Here is a 12,592-nt window from a genome sequence, read left to right as displayed (position 1 = left end):
GCAGACTGACGGACTATTACGTCAGAGCATTAACAGGGTACTGTTTCGGCAGACGCGTCTGCAGACACAGTTTTAAAGAAGTGATAGCTTAACACTATCACTGCTTCAAGGCCAGGACCGGAGCTAGTCTCCGAACCGGCCAATTAACCCACTAGATGCAGCGCTCAAAAGCGAGTGCTGCATCTATGGTGTTTACAAGCAGATTGGAATTCTGCAATGAAATTGCGGGGTTTCCGATGACTGCTCCAGCAGACCAGAAGCCTAACAATGGCTTCCCGTCTGCCAAGTACGGAAGCATGCTAGGTCCCGCCCAGAAGCTGAGCCTGCGACATCAGCTGCTGGTGTCAGCTGTATGTTACAGCTGACACCGTGCTGTAAAAGCAGGGAACGGAGCTAGCTCCGATTCCTGCAATCAAAAGCGATCGCGGCATCTTAGTGGTTTGTAGCGATCGGCATCAACACGATGTTATGTTATGTGTGCCTTATTGTGCACAGATTTTAGAATAATTGTAATCAACTTCATGTCTTTATAAAAGTGTAAAAGGAAAAAAGTTTCAAGTTAATAAAAACAAACACTGCCTTTTTTCCTTTAACCCCTAGGCGCACCAGGACGCAACTGTACGTCCCTGCTGCCAGTGTCTTAGCGCACAAGGACGTACAGTTACTGAGTTTTTCCCGGTGCACACTGTCGGCGACAGTGTGCACCGGGAACCGGGAGGTCAGCTGTCGCCGACAGCTGACACTCCACTCTTGCCGACCAGCGGTCCTTTGCCGCTGGTTTCGGCGAATTAACCCCTTAAATTCGGCGATCAGGTGCAATCGCCGAATTTTGGGGGTTTCTAACATATCGGCAGACCCCGGTCCGAAATCGCGGGGTTTGCCGATAGTTGCTATGGCAAACGGAAGCCAAACAATGGCTTCCGGGTCTGCCATGGACGGAAGCCCATCAGGACCAACCTTCGGCTGGTCCTGATAGGCTTCCTGTCAGAGTGACAGGAAGTCACTGTGTCGTTCCCGATGGCACACTGTCGGCGACAGTGTGCATCGGGAACTTGGAGATCAGCTGTCCCCGACAGCTGACACTCCAGTGTTGCCGATCAGCGGCTCATCGCCGCTGATTTCGGCAATTAACCCGTTACATGCGGGGCTCGATTGCGATCTCCGCATGTAGCGGGTTTGTAGCGCATCAGCAGCCTCCATGCAATCGTGGGGGCTTCTGATGCTTGTGATGGGACCCGGGGGCCAGACAACGGCCCCCAAGTCTGCCATGTATGTCAGCCTATGAGGATCAGCCTCTGCTGATCCTCGTAGACCAACTGTCAGAGTGACTGTGACGTCACACTGACAGCTGGAATACGTTACACTACCTAGGTAGTGTAATGTATTCTAGCAGCGATCAAAGCTGCAGGTCAAAAAAATAAAGTGTAAAAAGTAAAAGAAAAGTTAATAAACAAGAATATAAAGTGTAAAAAGTAAAAAAAAGTTAATAAAAATGTTTTATAAAAGTGTAAAAATAAGTTGTTTTTTTCCTATAATAAGTCATTTATTATAGGGAAAAAATGAAAACGTTAAAAAAAAGTACACATATTTGGTATCACCGTGTTCGTAACGACCCAAACTATGAAACTATAATGTTAATTTTTTCGCACGGTGAACGCCACAAACAAAATAAACGGAAAACTATGTCAGCATCGCTATTTCTTGGTCACCACCTGTCCCAAGATATAGAATAAAAAGTGATCAAAAAGTCGCATTTACCCCAAAATCATACCAATAAAAACTACAACCCGTCCCGCAAAAAACAAGACCTCCCACAGCTTTTTTGACGAAAAAATAAAAAAGTTATGGCTGAGAATAGCGTGTCCCAGAAAATAAATTATTTTATAGAAACGTCATTTTATTGTGCAAACGCTGCAAAACTTTAGAAAAAACTATACACATATGGTATCGCCGTAATCGTACCGACTGGCAGAATAGAGTAAAACGTAATTTATTGCGCACGGTGAACGCTGTAAGAAATAAAGAATTGAAAGCGCCAAAATCGTTGTTTTTTTGGTCACCTTAGCTCTAAAAAAGATTCTGTGGGGTCAAAATGCTCACTATACCCCTATAAAATCCCTTGAGGGGTGTAGTTTCCAAAATGGGGTAACTTTTGGGGGGTTTCCACTGTTTTGGTCCCTCCGGGGCGTTGCAAACCCGACATGGCACTAAAAACCAATCCAGCAAAATCTGCACTCCAAAATCCAAAAGGCGCTCCCTCCCTTCTGAGCCCTGCTGTGGGTCCAAACATCAGTTTCCGACCACATATGGGGTATTGCCGTAATCGGGAGAAATTGCTTTACAAATATTGGGGTGCTTTTTCTCCTTTATTCCTTGTAAAAATGAAAAAATTCTATGTTTCCACAGAAAAATAGGTGATTTTCATCTTCACAGACTAATTCCACTAAATTCTGCAAAAAAACTGTGGGGTCAAAATGTTAACTATACCCCTAGAAAAATGCCTTGAGGGGTGTCGTTTCCAAAATGGGGTCACTTTTGGGGGGTTTCGACTGTTTAGGTACCACAAGACCTCCTCAAACCTGACAAGGTGTCTAAAATATATTCCTAAAAAAAGGAGGCCCCAAAATCCACTAGCTGCTCCTTTGCTTCTGAGGCCGGTGCTTCAGTCCATTAGGACACTAGGGCCACATGTGGGGTATTTCTAAAATCTGCAGAATCTGGGCAATAAATATTGAGTTGCGTTTCTCTGGTAAAACCTTCTGTGTTACAGATTTTTTTTTTATTACAAATGAATTGCGGCTAAAAAAATTAAATTTGTAAATTTCACCTCTAATTTGCCTTAATTCCTGTGAAACGCCTAAAGGGTTAAAATACTTTCTGAATGTGGTTTTGAATACTTTGAGGGGTGCAGTTTTCAAAATGGGGTGATTCATTGGGAGATTCTAATATATAAGGCCCTCAAAACCACTTCAGAACTGAACTGGTCCCTGAAAAAATGGCCTATTGACATTTTCTTGAAAATATGAGTAATTGCTGCTAAAGTTCTAAGCCTTGTAACGTCCTAGAAAAATAAAAGTACGTGAAAAAAAATGATGCCAACATAAATTAGACATATGGGGGATGTTAACTAGTAACTTTTTTGTGTGGTATTACTATCTGTTTTACAAGCAAACACATTTAAATGTAGAAAAATTTTAATTTTTGCACATTTTTGCTAAAATTTGAAGGTTTTCACAAATAAATATTGAATTTATCGACCAAATTTTTTCACTAACATAAAGTACAATATGTCACGCGAAAACAATCTCAGAATCGCTTGGATAGGTAAAAGCGTTCCGGAGTTATTACCACATAAAGTGACACATGTCAGATTTGAAAAAATCGGCTGTGCCACAAGGCCAAAACAGGCTGCGTCCTAAAGGGGTTAATAAGCCTTTTAATATTGTTAAAAAAATTAAACCGTTAAAAAAGTACACATATTTGGTATAACCGCGTCTGTAACGACCCAATCTATAAAACTATAATATTATTTTTCCCGCACGTTGAATACCGCAAAAAACAAAAAAAAAAAACAATGCCATAATCGCTATTTCTTTATCACCACCCCTCACAAAACAAGGAATAAAAACTGATCATAAAGTCGCATGTACCCCAAGTAGTACCAATAAAAACTACACCCGTCCCGCAATAAACAAGCCCTTACACAGCTTTTTTGACTGAAAAATAAAAAAGTTCTGGCTCTCAGAATATGGCGACCCGTAAAATGGGATGCAGTTTCCAAAATAGGGGTCACTACTTGGGGGTTTGTTTTACTATTTGACCTCAGAGCCCTGCAATTGTGGGCCAATGCTGTGAAAATCACCAAAATGGACCTCAAATGCATATGTTGCTCTTCACTTCTGAGCCCCGTCATATGTCCAGGCATATATTAAATGCCTTGAGGAGTGTAGTTTCCAAAATGAGGCTTCCACTGTTCTCTGGTACCTTAGGGTTTTGCAAATGCGACATGGCACCCAAAAACCAATCCAGCAAAATCTGCATGCCAAATTGCGCTCCTTCCTTTCTGAGCCCTGCCGTGTGTCCAAACAGCAGTTTATGACCACATGTGGGGTATTTCCATACTCTGGAGAAATTGCTTTACAAATGTTGGGGTGATTTTTCTACTATTCCTTGTGAAAATGAAAAAAATCTACTTTTTAGTGGAAAAAATGTTGATATTCATTTTTACGGCCTAATTCCAATAAATTCTGCAAAAGACCAGTGGGATCTAAATGCTTACTATACCCATAGATAGATTTTTTAAGGGGTGTAGTTTCCCAAATGGGGTCACTTTTGGGGGGTTCCTACTGTTTTGGTCCCGCAGGCACTTTGCAAATGTGACATGACACCCGAAAACCATTCCAGCTAAATTTGAGCTCCAAATGGTGATCCTTCCCTTTTGACCCCTGCCGTTTGTCCAAACAGCAGTTTATGACCATTTATGGGGTATTGCTGTAATCGGGAGAAATTGGTTTTCAAATGTTGGGGTGCTTTTTCTCCTTTATGCCTTGTAAAAATGTACAATTTAAAAATTTTATTAGAAAAAAGTAGATTTTCATTTTCACGGCCTAATTCCAATAAAGTCAGCAAAAAACCTGTGGGGTCAAAATGCTCACTATACCCCTCGATAAATTCCTTGAGGGGTGTAGTTTCCCAAATGGGGTCACTTTTGGGGGGTTTCCACTGATTTGCTCCCTCAGGGGCTTTGCTAATGCGACATGGCACCCGAAAATCATTGCAGCAAAACTTGAGCTCAAAAAGCAAAATGGTTCTCCTTCCTTTCTGAGACCTGCCGTGTGTCCAAACAGCAGTTTATCACCACACATGGGGTATTGCCGTAATCGGGAGAAATTGGTTTTCACATTTTGGGGTGCTTTTTCTCCTTTATTCCTTGTAAAAATTGAAAATTTCGACATTTTACTAGAAAAAATGTAGATTTTCATTTTCAAGGCCTAATTCCAATAAAGTCAGCAAAAAACCTGTGGGGTCAAAATGCTCACTATACCCCTCGATAAATTCCTTGAGGGGTGTAGTTTCCCAAATGGGGTCACTTTTGGGGTCTTTCCACTGATTTGGTCCCTCAGGGGCTTTGCTAATGCGACATGGCACCCGAAAATCATTGCAGCAAAACTTGAGCTCAAAAAGCCAAATGGTTCTCCTTCCTTTCTGAGACCTGCCGTGTGTCCAAACAGCAGTTTATCACCACACATGGGGTATTGCCGTAATCGGGAGAAATTGGTTTTCACATTTTGGGGTGCTTTTTCTCCTTTATTCTTTTTATTAGAAAAAATGTAGATTTTCATTTTCACGGCTTCATTCCACTAAATTCAACAAAAAAACAGTGGGGTCAAAATGTCCACTATGCCCCTTGATAAATTCCTTGAGGGGTGTAGTTTGCCAAATTGTGTCTTTTTGGGTGGTGTTTCCACTGTTTTGGCATCACAAGACCTCTTCAAACCGGACATGGGGGCTAAATTATATTAGAATAAAAAGAAGGCCCCAAAATCCTCTAGGTGCTCCTTTGCTTCGGAGGTCTGTGTTTCAGTGATTTAGCACACTAGGACCACATGTGGGATATTTCTAAAAATGACAGAATTCGGGCAATAGATATTTAGTTGCATTTCTCTGGTAAAACCTTCTGTGTTACAGAAAAAAAAAAGGATTAAAAATGAATTTCTGGAAAAAAAATTGTAAATTTTATCCCTACATTGCTGTAATTCTTGTGAAACGCTTAAAGGGTTAATAAACATTCTAAATGCTGTTTTGAATACTTTGAGGTGTTCAGTTTTTAAAATGGGGTGAGTTATTGGGGTTTGCATTGTATGGGTCCCTCAAAACCACTTCACAACTAAACTCGTCCCTGTAAAAATAGCCTTTAGAAATTTTCTTGAAAATGTGATACATTTCTGCTAAAGTTCTAAGCCTTGTAAAGTCCTAGAAACAAAAAACTATGCTAATCTAAAGTAGACATGTGGGAAATGTTAATTTGCATTTATTTTGTGTGGTATTACCATCTGTCTCACAAGCTGATACATTTAAATTTAGAAAAATGCAAATTTTTGCAGTTTGTCGCAAAATTTTGGTGTTTTTCACAATAAAATACTGAATGTATCGACAAAATTTTACCACTAACTTAAAGTATAATGTATCACGAGAAAACAATCTCAGAATAGCTTGGATAGGTAAAAGCATTCCAAAGTTATTACCACATAAAGTGACACATGGCAGATTTGAAAAATGGGGCTGCGTCCTGAACTTGTCCATGTCCTTAAGGGTTTTTTAGAGTTAATACATTTACCTTTACATATACAGTCTTTAAACACTAGTATATGATATAAAAATTCAACTTACCCATCGACTTTTTCTGTTTTCACGCCGTTTGTTTACATCCATTCAAGGTCCGTTTTGTTGTTGTAACTTGTTGCTCGCACTACCTTTCCCTGCATGTCTTGCAAGCTGTTCTGAGCGTGCAAGTTGCTCCCTCCTAGAGTTCATGTGGATTCTCCACCCTCGTCACCGACGAGATCTTGCCCCGTCCAGCAGTTTGCATTCCAGCATCTATTTTACTATGGTAAATAAACGTTAATCCCCACTCCTTTTCAATTATTTCCCCTTTGTTTTATCTTGTCCCTTTCATGTTTGGAATCCTCTTCCTCATTCATGTCTGTCACAACGCTTGCCAGTGGCGATTTGCTGCCCCATCCAAAAAGTTAGACTAATCTGTGCTACAATATCTACACATATTAGCGCCTAATAGCGCTGATACATGTAGAATAGCAGCCAAGGGAAGCCCAGGACAATGACAGATGCTGGCGTGTCTAATGAGTGTACACGTGCATGCGCGGTCCCGGCTCTGCAATTAGCGGGGAAACGCACAGGTGCGCAACAGGAGATGAAGAGGTCGACTCTGAAACGACACGTCTCCAGTGACGTGCTCTATACCCTACTGGGACTGTCTGCTCCGAGACCATGTAATAGTCACGTCAGTGAAAGAGGCTGCAAACGTGACGTCAGAAGTCGTGATTGGAAGCGGGTGATGCTGCCCCTTTAAATTGAACTGTCTGCCCTATGCGGCCTCCATGTTTGTTGCTACCTGCGTTTTGTGTCCCCCCTGTGTGAGGTGATGTTTACACCTATGTGTTATCTGTTGCATGCCTGCCATGTTATGTGCAGCCACTAGGGGTCACTGCAGTAGGAATAACATAGAGATAGAGCTGCCTGGCAGGAAACAGGAAGGAGTGTGCGTCACACACAGGGAAGTCATAGAGAACTGCTGCAGCTTGGTAGGAAGAGAATATGGCCTCCCAGTGCCTGAGCCTGGCAAGAAGCTGCAGGAAGGAGGTCCCCCCTACCAGAGAGGGACTGTGGGGGAACAAGGGGTTACCCTGTGAGTAGTAGGAGACGCCTAGCAGGAATTAGAAAGTGGTGTCCATGTTGGAGTATGCCCCAGGAGAGATAAGTGGGGAGTGTTGCTTGTACTCCTGCATTATTGAGAAGAGACCTGTCAATGGGTGAATTAATGTAAAGCAACTGCAATAATTTTGAGCGGTCCTCAAAGAGACGGTACCCGATTCAAAGATTTGGACTTAGAACTGTCTGAGCGTGTCACTCCGTGGCCTGGCACCATTCTCTGAGTGTTGGTGAACAGTACACGACGTGCACGTTGCACGTATGCAGCTGAGGGAGTCGGGAACCGTGAAGGTAGTGGTGTAGCAGCCACCGTGACCCACGGAGGTTCAGAGCATTCCTCCAAAGTGACTGGTGCACCCTAGGCATAGCAGGGCAGGCTGTGGGTAGAGGGTAGCTCCCCAGCGACCCATAGCGGCATGGTGGGAACACGCTGCGAAGCCTGTAGTCACTTTGGCGCAGCCCGACTTGGATAGAACTCCTGCAAAGTGGACAGCCCAATTCCGTTTTAGGACCGCTCGTGTTGTTTGCCCCTTGTTTAAATAAAACCCATTTAAGCTGTTAGTGACCGCCAATACGCCTTTTCACGGCAGCCACTAATGGGCTATATTCGGATGCATAAGCCTTTTTACGGAGCTGCATCAAAATAAATAAACAGAGCAGGGAGCCGTTAAATCTCCCTGCTCTCAGCTACCAGAAGTAACTGAGGGCTGGGGGCATCCCTGCTCAAACGTGTGAGATCTATATAATTATCGATCTCACCCGTTTAACCCCTCAGATGCGGCGCTCAATAGCGTGCGCCGCATCTGAGTTGTTTTGGAGAGAGGGAGGGAGCTCCCTCTCTCTCCCATCGACACCCGGCAATAAGATCACCGTGTGTCTGTGTCTCCGATGGCAGCCGGGGGCCTAATAAAGGCCCCCAGGCCTGCCTGTCGTGAATGCCTGCTATGCTATGCCAGAGGTATGTCCTAGCAGATGCCTGTCCGTTTTAAACGGACAGGCAGTAATACACTGCAATACAAAAGTATTGCAGTGTATTATAAAATCGATCGGAGAATCGCATATTAAAGTCCCCTAATAGGACTAGTAAAAAAGTAAAAAAAAGCTTAATAAAGTTAATAAAAAAAAATGTGAAAAAAAAATGAAAAACCCACTTTTTCCCCTTACAAACTGCTTTACTATTAAAAAACCAAAATAAAGTAAAAAATGTACACATATTTGGTATCGCCGCGTCCGTAACGACCCCGTCTATAACTATATTACATTATTTAACCCGCATGGTGAACGCCATAAAAAATGTAATTAAAAAATATGGAAAAATTGCTGTTTTCTGTGAATCCTGACTTAAAAATGTGATAAAAAGTGATCAAAAAGTTGCATCTACTCCAAAATGGTACCAATAAAAGCTACAAGTCGTCCCGCAAAAAAAAAAAGCCCTCATACAACTGCATCGGCTGAACAATAAAAAAAGTTATGGCTCTTCAAATATGGAGACACAAAAACAAATAGTTTTGAAAAAAAAGTGTTTTTACTGTGTAAAAGTAGTAAAACAGACAAAATCTATACAAATTTGGTATCTTTGCAATCATAACAACCGGCTGAATAAAGTTATTGTGTTATTTATACCAAACGGTAAACGGCATAGATTTAGGACGCAAAAAAGAGTGGCAAAATTTGTGGTTTTTTTCTATTCCCCCCCAAAAAAAAGTTAATGAAAGTTAATCAATAAATAATATGTACCTAAAAATGATGCTATTAAAAAATACAACTTGTCCAGCAAAAAAACAAGGCCTTATACAGCTATGTCGATGCAAAAATAAAAAAGTTATAGCTCCTGGAATGCGACGATGGAGAAACTAAAAAAGACCTTGGTCATTAAGGTTTAAAATAGGCTGGTCTGTGATTATTGAAGAACCACCCCTTACATGATGAGGGGCCAGAGCAGAATACAGCAGCACATTTCATAATGTAAGTATATTAGAAGATTGCAGAGGGGGTAAACAGAGAGGCAACAACTAGTTAAAAATATATAACGGAACATCCCTTTAAGGGCAGATACAGACGAACGTTGCGTTTTTGCGCGCGCAAACAACGCGGCGTTTTGCGCGCGCAAAAACCATTTGACAGCTGCGTGTGTCATCCGTGTATGATGCGCGGCTGCATGATTTTCGCGCAGCCGCCATCATAGAGATGAGGCTAGTCGACGCCCGTCACTGTCCAAGGTGCTGAAAGAGCTAACTCTTTCAGCACCCTCGACAGTGAATGCCGAACACAATATTGAAAAACCTGTTGAAAAAAAAGAAAAAGTTTGTACTTACCGAGAACTTCCCGGCCGTTGCCTTGGTGACGCGTCCTTGGTGACACGTCCTTGGTGACGCGCCTCTCGACATCGGGCCCTACCTCCCTGGATGACGCACCAGTCCATGTGACCGCTGCAGCCTGTGCTTGGCCTGTGATTGGCTGGAGCTGTCACTTGGACTGATTTGTCATCCCGGGAGGTCAGACTGGAGGAAGACGCCGGGAGTTATCGGTAAGTCAGAACTTCGTTTTTTTTTCTACAGGTTCATGTATATTGGGATCGGAAGTCACTGTCCATGGTGCTGAAACAGTTTAACTCTTTCAGCACCATGGACAGTGACTATCTCCTGACGTTGCGTACCGATAATTTTTTTGCCGGGTTCGGCCAAAACGAGTTCGGCCGAACCCGGTGAAGTTCGGTTCGCTTGTCCGGCTTCGCTCATCGCAAAGACACTCCGTATGGATGTTCGGAAACAGAAAAGCACGTGGTGGTTTTCTGTTTACATTCATCCTTTTGACAGCTGGTGCGCTGTTTCAGTCGGTTCGCACGGAAGTGCTTCCGTGCAACCTGCGTGGTTTTCACGCACCCATTGACTTCAATGGGTGCGTGATGCGCGAAATATGCAGAGTTATTGAACCTGTCGCGCTTTTTGCGCAGCAGACAAACGCTGCGCAAAAAGCACGGACTGTCTGTACTGCCCCATAGACTTGTATTGGTCCATACGGACCGAATACACGCTCGTGTGAATCCCCCCTAAGGGTGAGAAGACACGGGGGTTACAGGTGGCCGAACCCATGCCTCCATGCGGTGGTGAGGGAACTATGATTTTGCTGATTATACTAGCTATATTTTGATGCTGAGCCCGCGGGTGCTGGCTGTATTATACAGCCAGCACCTTGCTCTAACATCTGAGATCGGAGATAACTCTATGCTGATGGCGACATCTAAGTAATAAGACATAGGGATGTGGCTCCCTCTTTCACCCCGTTCCCCACTGCGACAGAATCGCAGGGTGCCGATGAGTTGCTATGGCAGCCGGGGGCTTAATCAACCTAGCCCGTCTGCCGCCTGAGGCGAACTATAAAAAGGCGCCCCCCCCCCCCAAATCTATCAGAGTTTTCTCATTCCTAGCTGTACACATCAAACATGCAATATATTAATTTTTTAAATAGGAAAATATTTGATGCTTATTTGTTAGGCCCTGTTCACACAGAGTATTTTGACGAGTTTTTGGGCACGGAAACCGCTCCGCAAAACTCGTCAAAAACCGGCCGAAAATGCCTCCCGAGAAAGAAGGGACATGCCCTATCTTCGCACGTTTACGCCTCTGACCTATTGACATCAATGGGAGGCAGAGAAAGGGTATTTCGCAGAGTTTTTTGCCCGTAGCACTCAATGGCCGTGAGCGAAAAACGCGGTGAAAATCGCGGCAAACTGCGTCGCAAAACTCTGCAAAAACGGCCCGAAAATGCCTCCCATTGAAATCAATGGGAGGCGTCGTCGTCTTTTTCCTGCGAGCAGTAAAACTGCCTCGCGGGAAAAAGAAGCGACATGCCCTATCTTCGGGAGCTTCCGCCTCTGACCTCCCATTGACTTCAATGGGAGGCAGAGAAAGCGTATTTCACAGTGTTTTATGCCCGCGGTGCTCAATGGCCGCGGGCGAAAAACGCGGCGAAAAACTCAGCGAAAATCGGCGTGCAGGGAGAGGAAAATCTGCCTCAAACTTCCAAACTGAATTTTGAGGCAGATATTCCTCCTGCAAAATACTCCATGTGAACATAGCCTTAAAGTGCTGTTTGAAGTATGGAAAATATTTAAAGAATTATTCTTACTGCCAATCAGTGCAGTGCAAATAGTACAGTCTGCACTGCCCCATATCTCTCCTCGGCAGCCAGTCTCATTTGCGCCGTCACTCTCTGCAATTACATTCAGGCCAGTCCAGGACGGATTGCGCTTAGCGCTGTTTTGAAGCGGCACATCCTGGGCCGGTTTATTTGCTCTACCTGCTGTATTGTTGTGGTCTGCCTGTGCTGGCTCGATGCCAGTGGTGGATTAATATGATCTTAGGCCCTGGGCTGTATACAAGTTATGTGCCCACAACCTACACGTAAGTATCACCTACATGTCAAAGTACATCACATGCCACTCTGCAGACTGTCTCTTAGCCTGATCATCTGCTGCCACACTCACACTTCCCCACAGCCCACACTACAGTAATGTACATAGATTGTAACGCCAACATTACCAATAATACCGCCATACTGTTACTGAATAATACCCCATACTGTTACTGAATAATACCCCCATACTGTTACTGAATAATACCTCCATACTGTTACTGAATAATACCCCCATACTGATACTGAATAATACCCCATACTGTTACTGAATAATACCTCCATACTGTTACTGAATAATACCTCCATACTGTTACTGAATAATATCCCCATACTGTTACTGAATAATACCCCCATACTGTTACTGAATAATACCCCCATACTGTTACTGAATAATACCCCCATACTGATACTGAATAATACCCCCATACTGTTACTGAATAATACCCCCATACTGTTACTGAATAATACCCCCATACTGTTACTGAATAATACCCCCATACTGTTACTGAATAATACCCCCATACTGTTACTGAATAATACCTCCATACGGTTACTGAATAATACCCCCATACTGTTACTGAATAATACCCCCATACTGATACTGAATAATACCCCCATACTGATACTGAATAATACCTCCATACTGTTACTGAATAATACCCCCATACTGTTACTGAATAATACCCCCATACTGTTACTGAATAATACCCCCATACTGTTACTGAAT

This window comes from Rhinoderma darwinii, chromosome 3 (assembly GCF_050947455.1).
Source record: "Rhinoderma darwinii isolate aRhiDar2 chromosome 3, aRhiDar2.hap1, whole genome shotgun sequence".
Lineage (NCBI taxonomy): Eukaryota > Metazoa > Chordata > Amphibia > Anura > Rhinodermatidae > Rhinoderma > Rhinoderma darwinii.
This window is presented reverse-complemented; position numbering follows the sequence as displayed.